A 24,229-nucleotide genomic window follows, 5' to 3' on the forward strand; every position below is an offset into this window, starting at 1 on the left:
AGGCAAACAAGGTGTGTCAAGGACTGTCAGCAGATACTCCCTCAACTCATTTAGCATTATCTCTGAGGGCTGCGGACACAATGTGCTGTTAGCTTTATAGTATTATTCAAGTGTCAAAATACAATCTATTCAAATGACAATAATAACCACAGACATTTTAATGGGAATCAGAATAGTGTCACCTGAGAGCACGCTCGTTACTGTGTGTGTATGTGTATGTGTGTGTGTCTAAAGGCCCATTCATGTGGAATCTCTTTTACCTCTGGGGAGTTCAGGCACAAGTCCCAATTCTATTAAAATGCTACTGCAATCACGTTAATTTTCAGTTAAACATGCTGAAGCAATTTAACATGATGAGGTAGTAATAGAGGGGAAGCAAGTGCATCTCTAATTTCAGATAGTCACTGAACAAAGGCCTCACAGTGGCTTTGTTTCACAAGGCTGTGCCTTTTTAAAAGTGCTGCTATCAAGCATCGAATGGACAGCGAGGGGAATATCACTGTGCCCCATCAGCTTGTGATTGATTGATAGACAAGGCTGTGTAAATATATGTTAATTGTACCAGCCACCAGACTTTCAGAAACTTAACTCTTACCCATGCATGTTGCACCCAATAACTGCTGTCGCCCTCCTATGGGACAATGGTTAACACATATTTTACCTTGTTTTCATGGGTCATTTTAGCACCCCTCTTCAGGCTCAGCTAAGACTGTCCACTCAAGAAAAGCAACAGCATCAACAGTCGTGGGTTGGACTGGGAGGGCATGTCCCTTTCATTGTTCTACACCATATTTTTGTCCCGTCACTTTAGTTTCAGAGGTATTGACAAAACGGCATTTCTATTAAAGATGTGTAACCGTTTAACTTGGATGTAGTTCTTTACTGCAGTCATTGTTGAAAAATGTTTGGAGGAGGTTCAATAAGATGATTTGAACTGGTCCAGTTTTGTGATTCTTCTTAACTTTCTCTGGATAGTTTTGGTCAAAATGACCAAGTGTTGTGTTGGCATTTTATGTTAGTTGTAGTGGCTAGCTAACCCTAACCCTGAACACGCTATCAGTTGGCTTTACAGTCCTTCTTGTAGTTGGGATGGGACAGAACTTTCCGACAGTGGATTTAGCAGGGATGCTACAGGGCCATTTTTGTTACTTTCTGACACCAACAATCATTCATACCTACATTACACAGTGATTGTTAACCTGTGCAGAGGTGAGAGAGGAGTCAGGGTTTGAACTTCTCTCTGAGCTCTCTTTCCCAGTCTTGACTCTACTGTGTCTGTCAGGTTTTATCAGTACAACGGAGTGTTAAGCTTTGAATGTCTTCCATAAGAGACTGTATGAAAATATACTCTGTTATTCCTGCATTTAAACAATATCTAATGTCCCCCGTCTCCCCATTGCCTATGATGGTCACCTTCAAGTGTGACTGTTCAGAAAGAAAAAAAAAATATGTTTGTTTTTTGGCATTATCTGAAAACATGGTGTGATGGTTGACCATAAAATCAACTCTTACTTTTTCTTACATCTGATAACTGACAACTTTGTGGCAACTTGACAGAAGAAGGTGTGTATGCCGCCTTAGCCTGTCTTTATGCTTAGCCATGTCATTTAATAAAAAGAGAGACTTCTGATTCTTCCAGAGCGTGAAAGCTTTTTTGACTTTTGATTTGCAGGTGGCTGAAAGTACTCTGTCAGGTTGCAGTGATTGTTTGTGCCCAGTCTGGATTAAATTGTTATTCGGTCCCAGAGTCAAACTATTAAGTACTTCTGTGCTAGATGATACATTCATATAAATGAAGAAAATTACCATTCCCAAACTAGCACTCTTAAGGTCACATTGGCTCTTCACACTCCAACCTTAAGTTGTTTTCTAACCAAAACAAAGCTATTTTCTTGACCTTTAAAAGTAGTTATTTTGTTGTTTTTTAAAAGGCAAGGTAGCTTTTCACCACTTTTAATGACATATTGTAATACTGCAAGTTTGAAAGGTTAATGCACACAGATCAGTGGATAAGGTACAGTGCATGGATTTGTCATAGCTCAGAAACACAGGACTAAAAGTACACAAGTAGGAGACACTGATAAACAGCTAAAAAAGTTAACTTTTATTAAGGAGTGAAGATGCATAAAAAGACTGGAAAGCTACAGCTGGTAAAAAAAATCTGGCAGAAGACAAGCAGAAGTGGATATACTATGGAGCTAATGAGAGAGGAGCAGGTGAGCGGAAAAGGCAGAACGGGCTGAGGTTACTACAGGATGGATGGAAGTGGATGAAATGACAGGACAGTTAGTGGAGATGGAAAAGTGCAAACAGAAAAATGAATGAAGAGATGAAAGAACTGTGACAGGACTAAAGAATAACCAGTGTGTTCATTGATTGTACACATAATCGGTTCTTTTTTATTAATACATTTAGTCATAGATTTAGTTTTAGATAATAATGCCAGTCATCAGCTCCCCACACATGAAATAAATAAAAGAAAACATGTCATTGTGAATTTGTCATTTTTATTGGATCCAATGACTCAAATTGTGATGATGCAAAGTTAAACTGCAGCCAATTCATTGGCCTTTAAGATCCCTTACTGTCCCTTCTCAATGCCCTGTTCTTAAAGGAAATACATCACAGACAACATAACAAAATAATAATATAATTCCATGGGACCTTTAAAGTACGAAAACATTTTGCAGTGGGATGTTACCCTATGTACTGTAGCTCAATATATAGCTACATAAATTATGAAGAATTTTGGTGTTTTTCCAAAAGTGTCAGTACAAGCTGTCATATAAAGTGTTTTTATTTATTAAAATAAACAGGCAATGTCGTGGATGCCTAAAGCTAAATTTGTTAGCTAACTGTGCTTCTTGGTAGCTCTATATAAATAGAAAGGCACCCCCCTCTTTTGACTAAAGCCCCTGTTCATCTAAATATCTGTGCACAGCCCTGACTCCCTTTTCTTTACACTGATTCTTATGCAGAGACACACAGACACATGCTAGGCTTAATCCTGAGGAGCAGTAGCAATGCACCAGGCAGTGTCTTCAGATGTGTCTTGATCAAGGCAGCAGCCTCAGTCTTTGATGTCTAACATGATTAGCTTTTAGGGAAACGCTGGATCTTTCATAAAAGTGTGTTGGCGCCCTCGGCGGGGGGCCGTTTAGAAAGGCATCACAATCAGTGCAGAGGGGAGGGAGTGGATCTGAATCAACCAAATGACTTCTGTAGCTTTGTTTGTCTACAGGGCCGAGGAAAGAAGGGGATATGAAAAGGACGAAGAAGAAACACAAGATGAAATAAAAAGGGGAACAAACAGATTGGACAGCTGGATTAGACTGCAATATTCAGTTTAATATTTTTTTATTTTCAATTTAATGAAAAGTCTTTGTCATTCACATTTGATCAAATTAATTAATGTTGTAGTTATTTGCAAATGTCTAAAGGTTTCTGTTAAAACTTGAAGCCATAAGTACATACTGTATGTCTTTATACAATTTGTACATTAAGACATTACCAATTACCTCTAACAAGAGAGGCAGAAACAAAGTTACATCAGTAGCTTTTTCATGACACATTTAACATTTTGTATTTGAATTGTAACTTGAGACTGCAGATGAAAGTGAGCTTTGAGTTACCTCTGGTGTAACACATTAAATGGGAACATTTACTGCATCTTTGACACACAAAGTCTAAATTAGAAAATATGATAAAACATTGTGCCATAATGCTATTATTGGTCAAAAATTAAAGTACAAATACTATTATTGATTGTTGGTCCCAACCAAAGATTCCAACTTAAACCCTAACTTTCATCTTAAAGGGCAACACACATCACCAGCTAATATGTATTAACACACCTATTGTTTTCTATGTAAGCACACACACCCTTGATGCATGTCATTGTGGTTTGACTTGTTGACATGGTTACACCATTGTCCAAATTGACCATTTTGGCCACCAGAATATCTGCCTACTGTACCAGGAATACTTGATATGACATGTCCAGTCTGTGCTAGAACAGTGGTCTTATCCCTGTGTATTTTACAGAGCCGGACAGTAACGGAGTACATTTACTTGAGTACAGTACTTGAGTACAATTTTGAGGGATCTGTACTTGACTCAAGTATCATTTTTGGGGAGTACTCATGACTTTACTCAAGTACATTTGAGAGGCAAATATTGTACTCTTTACTCCACTACATTTCTATCCATAACCATGAGTACCTGTTACTTCTACAAAAAAAAACAAAAAAAAAAACTCAATTTGTCGTTTCCCTCTCAAACGTGATTGGATTGTGCAGGCACCACTGATTGGGACAGCCTATGGTCAGGTTAGATGAGAGACGAAATCATGGAGGAAACAATGGAAGAAGACACAGCTGGTCCATCTCGGCCCGGGATGAAAATGACTTGATTTTACTTTCAATTCCTTTTACATTCTCCAAGGTATTAACATTAACATTTGTCATAACTCCATCTAGGACATTTCTATACATAAATATAAGCACTGTGGCAGTAGTAATGCAATATTTAGAAAATGTACTCTTGTACTCTTGATACTCAAGTACTTTTAAAAACAAGTACTTCAGTACTTTTACTTAAGTAGACATCTGACCGTAGTACTTTTACTTGTACTTGAGTAAAATTTAGCAAGGGGTATCTGTACTTTTACTCAAGTAAGGAAGCTGTGTACTCTGTCCGCCTCTGGTATTTTAGGTATGTCCTCACTCTAACACACCTGATTGTAATCATTAATGGCTGCTTGATAATGACTTAATTCATGCCACTTGGTTAGAGTGAGGAGATACCTAAAGCATGCAGGGCAGTAGCTCTCCAGGAGCAGGGTTGGAAACCACTGCTATAGACAAAAACTTTGACAAACCAACTTTGTGGGTTGCACTTGGGATTTTGTAACACTATATCATTGATAGTAGAGTAGGTGTTAATTCAACCATCATATGCATAAATGTCTTTATGTGCTCTCTTTAATGCAGGGGTGTCAAACTTTTTCATTCAAGGGCCACAAACAGCCAGCAATTTGATCTCATGTGGGCCGGACCATTAAAAAGATGGAAGGAAGAAGGGAAGGAAGGAAGGGAGGAAGGACAAAATGAAGGAAGGAAGGAAAAGAAGGAAGACAGAAAGGAAGGAAGGACAAATGGAAGAAAGGTGAGAAGGAAAGTTAAGAAGGAAGAAAGGACAGGTGGAAGGAAAGAATAAAAGTGAAGAAGGAAGAAAGAAAAGAAGGGAAAGGTTGGAAAAGAAGACGGAGGAAAGATGAAAGGGAGAAAGGAATGAAGGAAGGAAAGATAGAAGGATGGGTGGAAGGAAGGAAGGAAAAGAAGACAGGAAGGAAAGATGGAAGGAAGGGAGGAAGGACAGATGGAAGGAAGGAAGGAAAAAAAGACAGGAAGGAAAGTGGGCCGAAGTGGACCCTTCGGCAGGCCGGTTCTGGCCGACTGGCCGCATGTTTGACACCTCTTTAAAGCTGCAGTTGGTAAGTCTTATAAAAGTAACTTTTTGTCATATTTTCTAAGACTGTCACCATGTAAAGACAGCATTACATGAAACTAGTAATCTGTAAAAAAAAACAGGCTCATTTAGCCCCACCTACTGCTCCTACTGCAAATTGCCAGAATCCACTGTGACCGGACAAAAAGACCCAGTCAGAGCCAGGATTGTGTCTGGTGGAGTGTCTGACAGCTGCCAACCACTGCTCATGCACACAGGCCCCTCCCCCTTCCTCCACACAGGCCCCTCCCCCATCCTCCTCAGCTCGGTCAAGCTCATATCTCCGAGTTTCTAGGTAAGGAATAGCCATGTGAAAGTCACTGTAAAGTGTTTTATATCTAGCTGTGTGGAGTGTAGTTCATGTATTACCGATCACATGCACGTGGTCGCGTGCACATCCATGGTCACGTGCTGTCACACGCACGTCAGTCTCCTCTGAGGGAGGGACTTTGGAGCGGAGGGGGAGGGATCTGAAAGTTGTACTTCTTCAAATTTGATGCTAAATCCTCTCTTTCCTCAAAGTTACCAACTGCAGCTTTAATGTAATTGTGTAATTGTAATAGATACTGGATACTGTTAGAATCATGTGATTACACAGGTTTCTAATGTTCCATATATGTAAACACCACATCCACTGTATGAGCAGAACCATACTGAGAATCAACTCATGTGCATGTGCTGTTAGTAGCAGTATCGAAGACACTTATACAATTAAAAAGTAATAAAGATTCCTTAACCCTCCTGTTGTCCTCGAGTCAAGGAAGGAAGGGAGGAAAAGAAGACAGGAAGGAAAGGTGGAAGGAAGGGAGGAAGGACAGATGGAAGGAAGGAAGGACAGACGGGGTCAATTTGACCCGTGAGGACGACACAAAGGTTAATTAAAGTATCTGAATTTTGATTTTAGCATTGGCCGACAAAAGCAGAGAGGAGATGGATGTAAAAAGATGAATGAAACTAAGAGGCAAAGAAACATGGAAAAAAAGGAGAGTGGTGATACAGATGTGAGGGAGAATTACAGGATTGGAAACGGACATTAAAGAGGGAGGATGGAGATGATGGTGGAGAACAGAGGAGGAAGACGACACGCAACGCTAATCCTGACTATCGGCCTAACCAATTAGCTCACTGTAGCTGCTTGTAATTCCACCAAATAACAGCCGATGCTTCGTAAGGGGAATTCAAATAATTGCTATTTTGATTATATTTGCCTCTCCCTCATGACGTATTTATCTCTGCCGCTGTTTCAATTTCTCCTGGAATTATGTTAATTTACATGCACCTCCTGCTAATCCGCCACTATCTGTTTTAATGAAGCTAAGGAGATTAACAGATTCTCTCTCTCCCTGTCCTCCTCCACCCCTCCAGCCCCCCTCATACACACACACACATATACACACTTGTATTACTCATCATATGCATGAGTACATGGTTAGGGTTAGTGTTAGATTGATATATTTGGCTAATATTAGATATTATATTAGTCTTATTAGAAATTAATCAGATGAGCCAGCCAGTGCCTTTCATCTCTGAAATTATAATTACAATGTAGTTCTATTGATTGCAGATTGTTTTATATTGTTTATTGCGTTCTGGATCAACACAACATTGGCTGTCAATGAGAAGATATTAAAGGGTCAGTTCACAGTTTTCTCATTTATTTCTAGTGGTATTTGGTTCCTGAAGATGTGAGAGTGCAAGGGTTAAACTATATTGTCTATATTGTATAATATGGCTTATTGATTCTCTACAGATGCTGGGTTGGTTTTAAAGGAATAGTACACATTTTTGATCTTTTTTTTCCCCTTTATTTTTTTTCCAAGGATGAGATGTTCAGATGAAAATATCTTCAATCTCATATATTTGTGTAGGTTCAGGACACAATAAAACTGGAGACCTCTCACTCATTAGAATGGGGGTGGTACATTCATGAGTGGGGCTGCCACCACAGAGGACAAAAATCTATCCAAACTGAACTTCACAATCTGACGTCATCCAAATAGCCAATAACATGCATTCATACATTCATGGTAGATTACTTTGTAACATGAACACTGTCTGCAAGATAAAAGATTTACTGCTGTAGTAACTTCCCACAACTGTGAAATCTGGTTAATATTACAAACAACTGTTCAATGTTCTGGTCACTGATAAGAGTTTAAAAGCATTAAACTGTAGTTCCAACTCAACAACCTGGATTGCATTTTATTGCAATTTATACTATTCTACGGCTGTTTAAGTCTGAACGTCGCCATAGTAATAGAGATCGGGTCAGAATTTGGTTAGCCTAGCTTAGCATAAAGGCTGTTAAAGGGAAAAACAGCTATGTAGCTAAAACCACTGCGTCATTATTCAACACCATGAGATCAATGATGTCATTTTCCTTCTTAGGAGGAGGTAGATTAGACAGATGGTTAAATAGCATCAAGAATAGACTCGGTGGAGAGGAGACGTGCTGTCTGTTGTGATGACAAGCGTTAACCAGAGTAGCCATAATCAGTCCTTTATCCCAGTAGGATAAAGACATAACAGCCTTTTTACCTGCTGTGGTAGGAAACAACATACCAGATACAAAAGACCAGCACTAATAGGCCAAGACTCCCCCAATCATAAGCACATATTTACCATAAAAAACAGTGTATAAGATGTACCTTTAACACAATGTTTTTACATTTATAAGTGGGGTGCGTTTCATACACCAGTGTGTCCTATTCACCAGTAAAATACAGAGAGAGGTTAGATCTGATGTGAGTGTCCACATTTATGAAATATAACGTCCTGTAAACAGCTGTGTCTGGGATGTGCTGCACACTCCAACTGTTTCAGCAGCTAATGAAAATAGACTATTGATGACCTGTTAATGCTGTATGTTGTACAGATAAATGATTCAGTGTGTTGATCAGAAGTATTTCAGACACTAGTTGCTGTGATGTTTCAGTATTTACAGACCAAACTGATGTTGAACCGTGACTCGGGTGCATTATACTTATACACCGGTTTATTGTTCCTATTCCATTTAAATTATTCTAATGCACAGGCAGGATTACATTTCACCATAATTCTACCTTATATTGATTGATTGATAACACTTAATGGCTAGGGGGCAGTATGTGATGATACTGTACTTCCTGGCTTCTGGAGGAGCACTTCATTCACTCACCTGCTGTACATTTTTATGTCATCAAAATAATTATCCAGTTTCACACCATGGCAGAGAGGTATACATAGTGAGAGAATATGGACACTGAAAGAGTCCATATTCTGACTCTTACTGGGAACAATATAAGGATCAACTTAGTGTCATTTTATCTCTCTCTCTCTCTCTCTCTCTCTCTGTGTGTGTGTGTGTGTGTGTGTGTGTGTGTGTGTGTGTGTGTGTGTGTGTGTCCCTTTGACCAGAGATATTAGAAATGAATTCAAAAAGACATTTTATTTTGGTCATTGTAGGTCATAAAGTCTGTACGTCTATTAATGTTTGTTTAGAGTTTCTTAACCTCAGGGTCAGGACCCTTTGTGGGGTCACCTCATGCACAGACCATGATAGTTTTCAAAGATGATTTATATTTAGTTTGGTATATGGTTCTGATACTGTACCCTAAATATGTTGTAGTTGTATTGATTATCGAGGTTTATTGAGGTCTGTCCATCAAATTGCAATTACGACTCTTACAGATTTACAATATTTCAAATCAATCTCAAAGCCTCAGCCCCCCATGTACAATTAAAATGTAAATAGATGACTATTTCCTGTTGTACACACCTGATGTGCTTGAGCCTTACTGCTTGGTCTCTGACAATTATCCTAGAAAGCACTTCAATAAAGCATTAGGCAAAGGTCACATGCAATAACGTCTCATTATTCTAATCACATTTCCATTACAGCATCAATATATAATGCAGGATGCATTCATAAGCTATTTGTAAATAAAACATTTACAAGGACAGAGTCTTTCTGTGTGCTGATGTTTATCTGACTGCAGGGCCTGTGCTGCCATTGATTACAATATTTTCCTCTACAGTGCTGCTCTCTATTTGCTTATGTGCACAATTCTACAGGAACACTTGCTTCTTCATCTTACATAATAATGGAGGATGTCTACCAATTCTCATGGACAACATCAGATTTTCATGATTGCAGCCAACACACAAGTCTGCGGTTTTGAAATTGAATTCTCCTAATGCTACAACGCCGCACATTTGATCTAATCAACGAGCATTAACAAATGTTTTCTGTTATGCTGCTTCCGACCCTAATATCCCAATGATATGGAAATTGATAATTATTCTGTCATACGCACAGCTTCTAGCAGACATGGCTTTATTGAATATCTCAGAAGGATGTGGATATCTTTCACAAACAATTTGCCTAATATTGCTTTTTCTCCCCTCAGATCATTTGTGTGGGCCACGGGCGCTATTAGATTGAAACATTACGGTATTAGGTTTGTAAAGCAGAAAACTTACAATAACAAATTAGGAGATCGGGGTGGTGGTTGGATGTTGATTGATGTCACTGTTAGTTGACCTCATGTCACAGCGCTGAGTAGGATGTATGGCACTGCAGAGCCTGCAAATGGAGCCAATAACAACCAATATTCCTGTGAAGCATTATACAGTAGATCCCTGCTTTATTAGAGAGCTGCGGCATGTTCAAGAGAATCTGCTCTAAAAACACCTCATTCATTAGACTTTGCAAACCACTTGTGTGGTTAAATTTGCACATTTTGTAGCATGGACATGTTTTAAGTAATATCAGAATAGACAGGGTACAGTATATCAGGGAGGTCCAAACTATTCCATAAATGTCCATGTAGCTGCAGGTTTTATTCCAACCAAGCAGGAGTACACCAGACTTGACTCATTTAACCAGCTGATCTCAGCACTAACACTGATGAGTCTTGATTAGTTGAATTGTTTGCTCTTCATTGGTTTGGACAAAAACCTGCAGGTACACAGCCCTTTATGGAAGAGTTTGGGCAGGCCTGGGATATACCTACCTATAGAGAGAGACACCTACGCAGTGCTCATTCAGATTGTCCATCTGAAACATTGGTCTTAATGCCATGTTCATGCCATATTGTAAGGATAGTAATTATGAGATTCTGAATGGTAATTATGGGATTCAAGTAGCATTTAAATCATCATCCAGGTCAAAATATGACTGTGAAACTGATCTTTATGGAAGCTCAGCTATGTCTTACTTGGAAATTCAACATACAGAAGTGCCTGAAAAATCAGGAATCCTTCCTGTTAGATGGAGTATGTCATTCAAGGTAATTAAACTTACATTTAATGAGTATGGTGTTACAATCTCAACACAGACCATTTTAAACCTTTACTCAACCAACTATGTAATCGTACCTTTTTTGAAGCCTGTCATGGAAAAAGGTTTAAGGTCCTATACATAAAGGCACAGTTTGACATTTTGGAAAAGACAGTTTTGCCCTCCAAAGTAGGTTGCACATTGGACACAAACATATTATTTCTCTAATGCTATAGTTGTCTATTGAACTGTGGACCAGGCCTCTGATGCCAAGTTATGCTAGTAACGTTTAACAAAGCAGGACATGGTTTTAGCATGCTCACCTGGTCAATATTTCAGTATACATACTGACATGATTTACATATTAATTCATCACTACACACTGACTGTACCATGCTGAATAGGGCAATATTTTAAAGTAGGAGCTTGAAGGGTAGAGTCAGGGGTAGAAGCTCATCATCTCAGTTCAGCTGCAGTCTTGTTGGAGGCAGGGTGTGCTAGCTACCTGATAGCCAGGGGTCAAGCTTTTTCCCTTCGGTTGATTGCTGAGTTGTGCTTCTGATGCAAGTTTTTTTTATTTATTTAATAACCACACAGAAACTTGCTTGTTTTGCTTTTGTATTGAAAAAGAACATATTACCAGGTGAAGATATTCCTGTCATTGATAACACTGTCAGTGACTTACATCTTACATCTGGATGGCTTTAAATTTACACCATGTGTTATTCATTGACTTCTGAGAGCAAATAGCTGCCTCTTATAACTTGTCTGCTGCAGGTCATTTGTATGAAAAGATGAGGTGGGTGGAACAGAGTAGTAAATATTCACAGAAAAAACACAGCATACAAAAGAAAATGAATATTTACATAACTCCAGATTTGTACAGTAAACAATCAATTCAATACAAGTTACACGAGTGAATATTGTGTCTGTTTCACTTGTTCATTAAACTTTTACTTCAAGGACAAGTGTGTAAGATTTAGTGGTATTCATTTTGTCTGTTCAGGGCTACTGTAGAAATATGGCAGGCTCCATAGAAGAGGACCCAGTCCCTATGTAGATATAAAGGGCTCATTGTAAGGTAATGAAAACACATTGATTCTTATTGTCATGGGATTATACACTAGCTAAAACAAGTCTGTTCCAACAGATGCCATTAAATCTTGCACACTGGTCCTTTAAAGTGTTTCTTAGAGTCTGTGTAAAGTAAGAATAAATATGTGTTCTGAGTTTGACATGCCACAGAAAAGTGTGTTGGTAACCACCCTGCCAAATTTGAATGATTAAAAAAATCACCAAATATATGAAATTAGGCTTCAAAGTTGTGTAAAAATCAGCCTCTTTCTCTGCTCCCAAATGCTGTGGGCGTGGCCGCCGAGTTCGCTGAAACCCCGCCCCCTACCAAGTGTCACTTGTCAATCAAAGTCACCACCTCTACCCGAAACATGGACGCTACGGCTGAGAGCTTTCTGCTGCTAACTCAGCAGCTAGCTCGTCGGCTAACTTGGCTGCTAGCTCTTCGACTAACTCATCAGCTAACTAAGCTAACTGCCTAACTGTAGACTGTAGTAGTAGTAGTGTGCGCTGAATGTATTTATACCTCTACAGCAGCAGGGGCGGGTTTATGCTACTTGTGGTGGTGATTTTCGGACCCGTCCACTAAATCCTGAACACAGAAATCTTGAAACACAGTTTGTGAAGCCTAGCTCCACAATCCAAATGTGTTTAGAGGAAAATGTCTGAATTCACTTTACACAGTCTTTAAAAGAGTTACTTAACATGACTTTGAATCAACGCTCTTCTACAGTGTCAACACAAACTTTGTTAGAACCTCAATGAAGGAGGGATTCATTGCAGCACTGTTGGATTAAGGCTGCATTACTTTTAGCTAGGTGGATCAAATAAACTGGCAACTGTGAGTGTAAGCATATTCAGTCTTGTCACACTTTTAAAAAGACAGCCAGCTGTTGGCCACAAGCTGGGAACAATGTGTCTGTCAGTGTTGAGTTATGTCACTTGAAAGCCGTCTTTGGGACGCAGTGTATGAGCTGACAAACCATCACATTTCACACACACCATCATTCCATGGTTCATAAAACGCAATGACAACCAGAACAATGTCACTGTTTTTCTTTGTTAGTGGAACAGTTACTGGTTCCATATGGAGGTGATATAGCTACTACTCAATGTACTGTAGTTGATTAGAATGAAACAATGACTTCTCTCTCAGTCTATGGCCAATTTTATGAACAACGTAACATACTCCATTAAGTCAAGTTCTATGCATATATTGCTATTGAAAGATCTATCAACACTTAATCTGTCAGTTTAGAAAGGTTTTGTTTTAGGAATGTCCACACATGGAGCTAAAATCAATATTATATATAATATATAATATTCAGGGTGCATATGATAAAAGTCAGTGTGTAATGGGGTGATTGTTGCTCGTGGTGATGAACCTACAGATCATTATCAGTGACTCTACAGCTCCTCTCGGCTTTACAGAGCTTTAGAATTAGTTTCAGCTCATTTTTTGGCTGTCTGGCTACAACTTTACTGGTTTGGTTCACTCTCTGAGCTCTCATTTTAGCCGAAGCTGTAGCTATTTTCAGAGAAAAGGCTGTACTTTACCTGTTCTGCACCAAATAACAAACAGACACAGTTAATGTTGCTCTGTAACTGATGGAAGTGTAACAAGTTCAACATTTCAACTTAAAAGGTGATGATGTGTTTATTTTGGTGCCTCCTCTTTGTGGCTTTCAAGTACAGTCAGTACAGATATATTTGTCCAGGATTTGTTTCTTTAATTACTTTTTTAAAAATCTTCTCATTTGAACTGTTACAGCAGAGATAAAGAAACCCCAAAATGAGTTTACTCAACCCTCACGTACTGTTCATATTCTAACCGATAATTCCCCATCAGTCATTAATACATGTATAATTCACAATCACTCTTTTATAGTCCAGGAGAACGTTTATTTTATAGAATATGATGAATACAACATCTTTGATTGATTTTTATTTTACATACACTGTCGCCCATAAAGTTGGAATCAAATATTTTTTACCTCTTTCCATGAAATGATTGTGACAATGTGGTTCATTCTTCACAGATAAAGTGTATATCTTCTCAAAATGTTGTTATTCAATCTCTTCCAAACATATCACAATGAAAATGTAAATAAGAATAAACAGAGGATTGTGTCTGAAAACAAAATTATTCCAACTTTATGGGCGACAGTATATATATATATATATATATATATATATATATATATACACACACACGTGTATTTTTTAAAATTTGTACATTTGCATTGGATATTCAAAATGTGTGTCAGCTGCAAACAAATACAAAAAAGTATGCATTTTATTTCCATTTTTGTCCACTTACTGATTCTGTTCTTATCAGTCATGTTGTGTTCTTCCAGTGTCCTCTCACTGCTCTATCTACTACTGTGCATTTAAGGAAATGAATGTTTGCTTTGTGAAGTGAAGCCCAGCCTTCTGTTGCCTGCCTAATGGCATACACATATGTCTCTACATTGTGTTTTAATTGACATGCTTTGCTGACCTTGTTGTCTTATTTATTTGCCATTGCTGTTGTTCCTCTGCAACCAAGCAACCAATTGCAGAGCAGACCTGTACACACATGCCGAGTCTATGTGTATGTCAATTGTCATGTGATATGTATATTTTCAGGCGTGTTTTATATGGATGTAGATCATTTCTGAAATGCTCATGTAGACTATTATAAAACAGTTTTAAAATGAAAACATGTCTCTGTCATTATTCTATAAGCCCATTGAGCACCGGCTGCTCTTCAGCTCCTCAAGGTGACATCTCAGCTCCTGATTGGCTCAGAGGGGGGACAGCATCAGTATCAGGGGGATGACACACTCACCGCTGCTGCTGCGCTAACAGTGAATGTGTGTTTTCCTCAATCATAAACAGTATGATGTACTGCACGATAAGAGCTGCAAATGTGCCATATGGCCTGTATTAGCTACTTAGCCATTCACAGCTTGAGGGGGAATTCCCTCATCGAGTGGAACTCAAAGATTAGCTTGTCATGTAAGATTTATGAATTTTCATCTGAAATAACTGTGATTAATATGAGCTATTAGGCCCGCTGATTTGCTCCTGCCCCCACCTTTATGTTAAACATGACTGTTTCAAAAAGGATCCCATCCCCTCATACACACACACACACACACACACACACACACACACACACACACACACACACACACACACACACACACACACACACACACACACACACACATACACACACAAACACACACTTTCTACTGTCTCTAATAAATCCTGATAGGCTAGTCTTGAACAAATTTTAACCTTTAAGAAGAAACCTCCATTAATGCATAAAGTGTAAAGATTTAAGCTGTGATTGTGATATTCATATTATACTTTAATACTGAAGAATCAAATGTTTGGATTAAAGAAGTGTGCTATTTTTAATTCAATTGCAGTCTTATTTTCCGTCAGTTGGTTTATTACACCTCACTGCAGAAGCAGGATGTGTCCATGCTGTGACATATCAAAGAACAAGGCACAGGATCTATTAGCTCACACATGGGGGTGCTAGTTATTACAGTGTCCAGTATACATTCATTACATTTTCATTGGGCTTTAACTGGGCTTTCATTACATCTACAGCAGCCTTCTGAAAAATGTCACGCCGAATATAGATGCTTTTAATATGAACCGTCTTTGCAGTAAATTTAAACATGGTGGAAGTGTTGAGTTTGTGTCAACAGGAAATGAAAGCAGGACACTAAAGTGTGAGGTGTGCTTCAAGTACAAGCCTGGTTCTCTGTTTAGGTCAAGTCAGTTATCACCTGGATTTACAGTATGCACATTTCTGCTATCTGTGTGTAAGGATCAGTGATAAATAAGGTTTGGCAAGATGGGCAATTCAAAAATATGTTAGAAAATAGTTTTAAAAGCAGCATCAGGTTTGTTAAAATATACATTTGATATTTTTGTTGGTTTTATATAATTTGAAATGACATTTGCACCATTTTTTTACCAAAAGTAAGACTGAATGCTCCTGAAAATGTCAAATGGTGTAACCACAAAAGAATGATAAATATTCAATATTTTATCACCTACGGTGTATTTAAGTGAACAAATAATTACTTTAAAAAATATAAATGTTTCCTGATCTCCATGATTCTCCAGATTAAATGTAATATTTAGAACAATTGTATTCCATTAGCTTTATTTAATATAAAAAGGTAAGATCATGCCAAACTACTGTACACGGTCGCCCATAAAGTTGGAATAATTTTGTTTTCAGACACATTCCTCTTTTATACACTTTATCTATCAAGAATAAATCACATTTTCACAATCATTTCATGGAAAGAGGTAAAAAATATTTATTCCAACTTTATGGGAGACCATGTAGTTGATATGGTGTTTTATTGAGAATTAGATGTTTTAGATCAAGTTGAATTATTTGGTACAAAGTTTTTATGGTTACACCACTTAGACATTTTTGCCATAATCCTCTAATATATTCTCTCAAAATGGATTAAAAGCAGAAATTTGATGCTGGGTCCACAAAAAAAGAATGTGTGCAAGTTATTCATACGTTTATTTTCACATTTTAACCCTTTAAATTTGACTAAACCACATGGACACAAAAAACATCAGTGAGCCATACTGTATATACTGTGTGAAACATGCAGTCAGACAAGCAGAAGTTTACCTCCAAGTTTCTGATGTGGAATTTCTTTCATGCCTCTCAGTTGTATGCTGACCTTCTTCACATCCTGATGTACTGTACTGCCCCTGCTGTTCACCACTGTGTCTCACTGCATCTCACACATCCACTGCATTCATTTCACATGCACACCCGACTGCGCAGAAAGCAGAGTATGCCGAGTCAGCATGGACCCAAATGCATAGTCAAAAGTATATAAGTATATAAATGCAGCAATCATAAACTACCCTCTTACATTGTTTCTGTCTTACACACACACACACACACACACACACACACACACACACACACACACACAGCAGCACGCACTCACACACTAACACACAAATGCATTTATATATATACAGTACGAGACAGTCGCACACACAGAAAGACGCATGCATACAAAGGAACTAATCTACTTAACAAAAACCATTTAAGAGCCCTTTAGGAACATAAAGTAGCATAATATGTAGATTACAAGCGTGTACAGTAATCTTTAAGCTCTGCAGGCATGGAGACAAGCTTCTTTGTGTTTTCCATTGTACGTTAGTCAGCATGGAAATGTGCTCTGAGGGCAAGAGGGAGAATTATGAAGAATTTCTATTGACATCAAATCTTAACTATATTCACATAATCCCCCTCGACACACTCGCACCTCCCTCCAACAGCGCACACACACACACACACACACACACACACACACACACACTGAACACACACACACACAGCATCTTCTGAGAGGGGGAAGCGGATTAAGGCAGAGAGAGGGTGGAGTGTGTGTGTGTATGTGTGTGTGTGTGTGTGTGTGTCTGCCCAGACCAAAAAAAACAAAACAAAAATGTGTTTGTATGTCTGTGCACTTCTATGTGTGTTTACAAGTGTATTTGCAACTCTATGTGTGTGTGTGTGTGTGTGTGTGTGTGTGTGTGTGTGTGTGTGTGTGTGTGTGTGTGTGTGTGTGTGTGTGTGTGTGTGTGTGTGTGTGTGCTGCTGCTGATAAAAGCCATCGATCACCAGCTGCTATCAACAGCACCATGTTAAAAACACTCTCAGAGTTTCTGGGACTGTTGAGGACCTTCAGTCATCCAAGTACCCTCTTCTTCTTCTTCTTCTTCTTCTTCTTCTTCTTCTTCTTCTTCCTCTCTAGAGTCCTGCGTTCCTTTCATATGTGTCCTATTTTTACAATTTCATCACCTCTATCTGCAAGTATACACATTTTAAGTAGGAGGAAATATGTGTTAAATGACTTCATTTAAATGTTAATATGCCTGCATGTGAATAAATATGTAATATAGTTATTATGTTAGTATTTTGCTGTAGGCCAGCAAAGTGTAAAGTAGCTACAGTACAGACTAAGCTCTTTGATCAAACCTAACAGACAGAACATGCCTGCATCTACATCACAGCTGAAAACAACACTGGATTTTGGATTACAGTCAACATTTCCTAACATGTTCATTGCCTTAAGAATGAATCAACTCTGTCTCCCATATATATATATATATATATTCATAATTTATACAACAGTAAATATGTTTTACTGTTGAATGATGTTTTCTCTCAAATTGCAAAAATGTTGATACTGAACATATGAGTGAAATGTTCAGAGACAAAGTACCTAGTTGTTTGGCTTTTGTCCATTAAAATGTCTGATGTTGCAGCACAATATCTGCTAGTAGAAACATTAGTATACGTTTTATGGTTGTCTTTAAGCACTGACAGGTTAGAGTAAGGTTGTGATCTTCGTTTAATACTGCAGTGACTTAAAGCACAAGTTTATTAACATCTATCTATGTATCTATCTATCTATCTATCTATCTATCTATCTATCTATCTATCTATCTATCTATCATCTATCTATCTATCTATCTATCTATCTATGTATCTATCTATCTATCTATCTATCTATCTATCTATGTATCTATCTATCTATCTATCTATCATCTATCTATCTATCTATCTATCTATCTATGTATCTATCTATCTATCTATCTATGTATCTATCTATCTATCTATCTATGTATCTATCTATCTATCTATCTATCTATCATCTATCTATCTATCTATCTATCTATCTATCTATCTATCTATCTATCTATCTATCATCTATCGTACCTGTGAACATAATCCAGGCAGTGGTTATCTTTGCAAATGCAGTGTAATTGAGAAAACCATTTAGTTGTACTGTACACACGGACATCATTTGTTAGAAGACAGGTTTGCCTTGTCAGCAACTTTCTTTTTGCAAATGGCCAGAGTGAAACAACACTACAGAGATAACTGGGGCCAAATGTGTAAATGTGTATATGTACAAAATGCCAATTATTGCACATTATTGTGTACATGTATGCTTCAGATCAGTGTGCATGTGTTTCCAGAGACTGCCACAGCTTACATGATGAAGTGGAGATGGGAAAAGAAGCTAAAACTGTTTAGTTGAACCAACTGCACTGATGATATGATTATTCTGTAGTTTACACACTGATCTGTAAAATGTCAATGGCACATTAATAAACGTAATATTGATTCATTACTTTTGTGTTATCAATTGTATCATTCTTTGAATTTACATTAGCTGTTAATATTTTTTCTAATTTATCCTAAATTGTTACACACCCTGAAAATCAATCTTTATTTATATAGCACCAAATCACAACAAAAGTCATCTCAAGACACTTTATACATAAAGTCTAGAGTGTACTTTTTAATTGTTTCAATATGAGCACTACAAATCATTTATTATGCTAATGATGGTTTACATGTGTAGTACATGTGATGTCACACAGTCCTGCATAATGACAACTGTCACTGCTGAACAACTACACTTCCCATTTGATTCACCAATAGAGTGAAGACCTGTGAAGCAGGCAGCATATGGATGTGTAAACAGCTGCTTAAAGACTATTCACCCATTTATTAAGTGAAAGCCATCAACAATGACTGAGATTTAAAAAACATACACACAGCTTTATAAATCTGATGACAGAATGTGCTTGCATATTTGTACGTTTAGCCCCTGTTGTCTCTTTAGGCCTGTGAATCTGAACTGAAATTGCTGACTGATGAACAGTGTGTGTATGTAGAATATTCTCCACTACTATACTAACATTTCATTCATGTATTTTGTCAAAGGCAATGCTAAGGTGATGTTTAATTCATTACACGGTATGTCTTTTTTAGTTTTGACCCTTAAATAAAGAAAGTAAACAAACTAAAATATGGATTTCAGTGGATTTGTGAGTGAAACTATGATGAACTCTGACATGCAAATCTCAACCATTTTCTAGAAGCGCTTATTTCACGAGGCGGCACAGACCTCCTTACCCTTAATTTACCCTGCACGCTGCTTATAACCATCATTCTTTGACCTGATACCGAACATAAATTGTTAACGAGTTTGCAGATACGAACCATTTCCGGATTTTGGATAAATAACAAACCAAATAAGGGCTTGAGTGGGTTGTTCTCATTCCTCTCAGCACTGATGTGACATCATTTGAATGCAACAAATCCCCTGGGAGGAGAGAAGCCCATTGAAAGTTGAAAAGCAGCAGCAGATGCTTGGGATGAAGCTGGCAGATAATGACTGGTTTTCCAGAGCTTGATTGCAGCCATTCACATTCAGACTGCTGAGGTCAAAACGTGGTCCTTGCTTCTAACAAAAGCTGCAGCAAAGTCTTTTTTTTAACATGTATTCACTGCATGAGAGCTTAGATGGAAGGGTTTGTATACAGAGACATATTGTTGTCATCCCATATTCAGTATCCAGTATTTTATTGTTGAGTGACCGGGAAACCTGTTTTGCCTCAAGAAACTATTGAGCATGAAACAGCACGTAAAGCATTACAACTTACAGTGTCTATTGTGAATCATGAGCTCACTGATCTGTGTAGAAATGTTGAAGTAAGAAGACAGCCAGCTGACAGCTGCATGGCAGGTATTATTTATGATGGGTAGATATAGGTAGGCAGGTAGGTTTATTAACCCCCAGAGGGAAAGCTATTTAAAAGAGATGGGCAGAGATGATTGAAGAGTGGACAGTTTAAATAGACCAACCTGTTTGAAGTCAGCTGATGTGGCAAATATTAGACATGTGCCCTGTCAAATGTAGCTTTATGTATTCAATTAAAATTCACTGAGGTCCAATGTGTGAAAATGTCCTTAAGTGAAGGTCCAGATCATCATAATGTGTGTGTTGTTTTTCAGTATCTTGAAGTAGCATTGTAGTTCCATCAGCATCTGTGTCTAGTGGCTAGATTGTACACTGTCACATAAATACAGTTGAACTCATTTATTAGTATTTACACTCTACTTGTGGGATTCAAATCAATAATGCAATGAATAAAATAAGAAATGAGATGAATACATTTTATTTTGACAAAATGTAACAATCCTCAATATTTCATCAGATACAGGTCTGGGTCCTGATAGGACAGGAACTGGGTCTGGATCCGGACCGCTGTCCAGATATTAGTGACCTCAGCAAAAAGTTCCTATTCAGTGAACATCAGGTATCATTAAAAAGCAACAATAATTCCTCGCAGATACAGTAATGAGCCTATCACAGATATGAAGCCTGGTCTCTTTTAATTGAATGCATTTTATTGTTTATTTCTCCAGGTACATCAAACAATTACAATGATTGAACCAGTGTTACCTAGCATCTAATTTATATCTGTTGTCCCTGGGCAGGTAGACAACACAATACATACAAGTCCATCAGTGTGAGATGAGAAATACAATAAATAGGCAATCATCAGTGGTGACTTAGAGGCTGGTTTTAAACACTGTAAAGCTTTCTGAGTCTCTAATGTTTGTTATAGTGTGTACAAAAAGCTTTGCAGTAGTCAGAGACAACTGGTGCCTGATGCTCTAAAAATGTTCAGATTCAATTTAACATTGCTGATTTCATTTTCATTTTTATTTTCATTTGAACAGGGACAGTGCGTAATAAAACATTAACCCTCTATAAAACAACATTGGGTTTTAGCAAGCTGCTATTTTCCACCTGTAGGCAGGTAGATGGAACATACTTCATTTAAAATCAAAAATCAATTACAGAATTCAGTTGTGCAAAATTGCAATTACAAAATTATAAATACACACATTTCCACATCATTAAACAATTTGAGCCCCCCCCCCCCCCCCCCATCAAACACACACACACAAACACACACACACTCACACATTTGCTGTGATAGCATCCAACATTTTCATCATCATTTCAGGATACTGCACTCTCCCCTTGTAACTGATGATCCTGCTAACTTTGTGTCAGTTATAATAGATATTTAACTGATGCCACAGATATGATGACTTAAAATGTCAGGGCATTGATCCTCACTGTGAAATATATCCAAACTGTTTTGCTTACATTGAGGGTCAAGCATGAATTAACTAGCCAATCTGATACCTTGCTCACTGTACCTGTGAAGTTGGCTGCAGAATGCTATTTACATCAGCATGGGTAAAAATCACAGTATCATCAGCATACATTTGGATGTTAACATCTGGATATACTTGAGGAAAATCATCAATACATTCTTAATAAAATGCGTAGCAAGATACAAAACTCATCACACAGTCTTGTACATTGTTTTCTTTTCCCTATAGAAACCTTCATGAGTAACTATGTCAAATGCCTCATTAAAATGGAAAAACACAGCTCCAATTACCCCACCTTTACCAAGATAACTATGATTTCCATCCATTCATTATCCAAACCGCTTATCCTACATAGGGTCCAAGCTGTCATTGGGTGAGAGGCGGGGTACACCCTGGACAGATCATTAGTCCATCACAGGGCTAACATATAGACAACCATTCACACTCACATTTACACCTAAGGGAAATTTAGAGTAACCTAACCTGCATGTTTTAGGTCTGTGGGAGGAAGCTGGAGTACCCAGAGAGAACCAAGGAGCCCCACCTGGCCGGTTTGAACCCAGAATCCTTTTGCAGAGGCAACTGTGCCACCCTGCAATTTCTGTCAAATAATGCTTTCACAAACCAAACTGCATTGACTCTAGAGTAAATTCACCTTTAAATGAGAGACTAGCTGTTCACAGACTAACTTCTCTACTATTTGAGAAGCTATTTGGAGGACACTAATGGGTCTATAATTTGATGGGATAGTTCTTTCACCTGATTTAAAGACAGGGGTCACTGCTGTGGTCTTCTGTAATGAGATAAGGCTCACATTTCATTCATTTATAATGTTTACAAAAACTTGAATGTATGGAAGACATCCTTAGACATTTTCAATCTGCAAAACAGGAAATTCATTATTTTCAGGTTCCGAAACTCTTCATCTTACACCAACACTTTTGAACGCTATACTGAATCAATCAAAAATGAATTAAATACTGTAGCTTTTTGTTCTTTATCTTAAGTCACTTTTGATTGTTCCTTTATTACCCAATTTTGAACTGATTTACTTTCCTTCTTTGTAATTATATTATTATTCTCCAAAAATTAATTTACTATTTTTCTTTGACTCATTGATTAGCTTAATAGAATAATCAGCTTTGGCCTGCCTCAGTTCTTTCATCATTTTGTTTCACAATTCCTGAAATGTTTTATTATCATGTGGTAATCCAGATTTAAGAGCTGCTTCAATGCTAAGTCTCTATGCTTCATTAACGGCTAAAGATGCTCATTTTAAAACAGGCGTATAAACCTTTCTATTCAGTAAAGTGTTGTTATCTTATTCTTATTTTTTGTGGTGTAAATTCGTCTACCTCTACTATCTCCTACTGTCTTTGGTGAGGACTATTCAGATGTGATGAGTATTTCCTAATTGTATTTACCAGTTGACAAAGTTTGCAGAAACCACCATAAACCTGTAAATGAAAGGCTTCCATATTATTCTTCTTGTCTGCCTCGTCCCACCTCCCTCCACCTGACATTTGATCAGGCACCCCGAAATCAATATCCAGGTTGATCAGTGTCTTGTAATTATCCAGAGGTAACACACTGATAAGGGGCCAGCCTGCTGCTCCCTCACCAACTCATTGAATACTAAATAAGACACACACAAACACACCCATTGACAATGTTTTTACATTCACGGTGACCTGCTTTAACCCTTCAGAGAAAGTCAATGTTTTCACCACAGCGCCCCCAATGGACGTTCCAAGGAAACGGCAGATTAAAATCATATTAAAGACCATGTAAAGTGATTTCAGACATTTTCTTCTAAACACATAAATGTAATTTTCATTTTATGTCATAAATGTATTTCAACCATTTAGATTTGAATTGTGGAGCAAGGCTTCACAAACTGTGTTTCAGGATTTCTGTGTTCAGGATTTAGTGGGCGGGTCTGAAAATGATTAGCATAAACCCGTCCCTGCTGCTGTAGAGGTATAAATACATTCAGCACACACTACTACTACTACAGTCTACAGTGAGCTGAGTTAGCCGCCGAGCTAGCCGCCAAGCTCTCAGGCGTAGCGTCCATGTTTCTGGTAGAGGTGGTGACTTTGATTGACAGGTGATACATTGTAGGGGGCGGGGTTTCAGCGGACTCGGAGGCCACGCCCACATCGTTTGGTAGCAGAGAAATAGGCTGATTTTTACACAACTTTGAAGCCTAATTTCATATATTTGGCGATTTTTTTAATCTTTCAAATTTGGCAGGGTGGTTAACAACACACTTTTCTGTGGTATGTCAAACTCAGAACACATATTTATTCTTACTTTACATGGACTTTAAAGCATACTAG

This window comes from Scomber japonicus, chromosome 21, assembly GCF_027409825.1.
Source record: "Scomber japonicus isolate fScoJap1 chromosome 21, fScoJap1.pri, whole genome shotgun sequence".
NCBI lineage: Eukaryota > Metazoa > Chordata > Actinopteri > Scombriformes > Scombridae > Scomber > Scomber japonicus.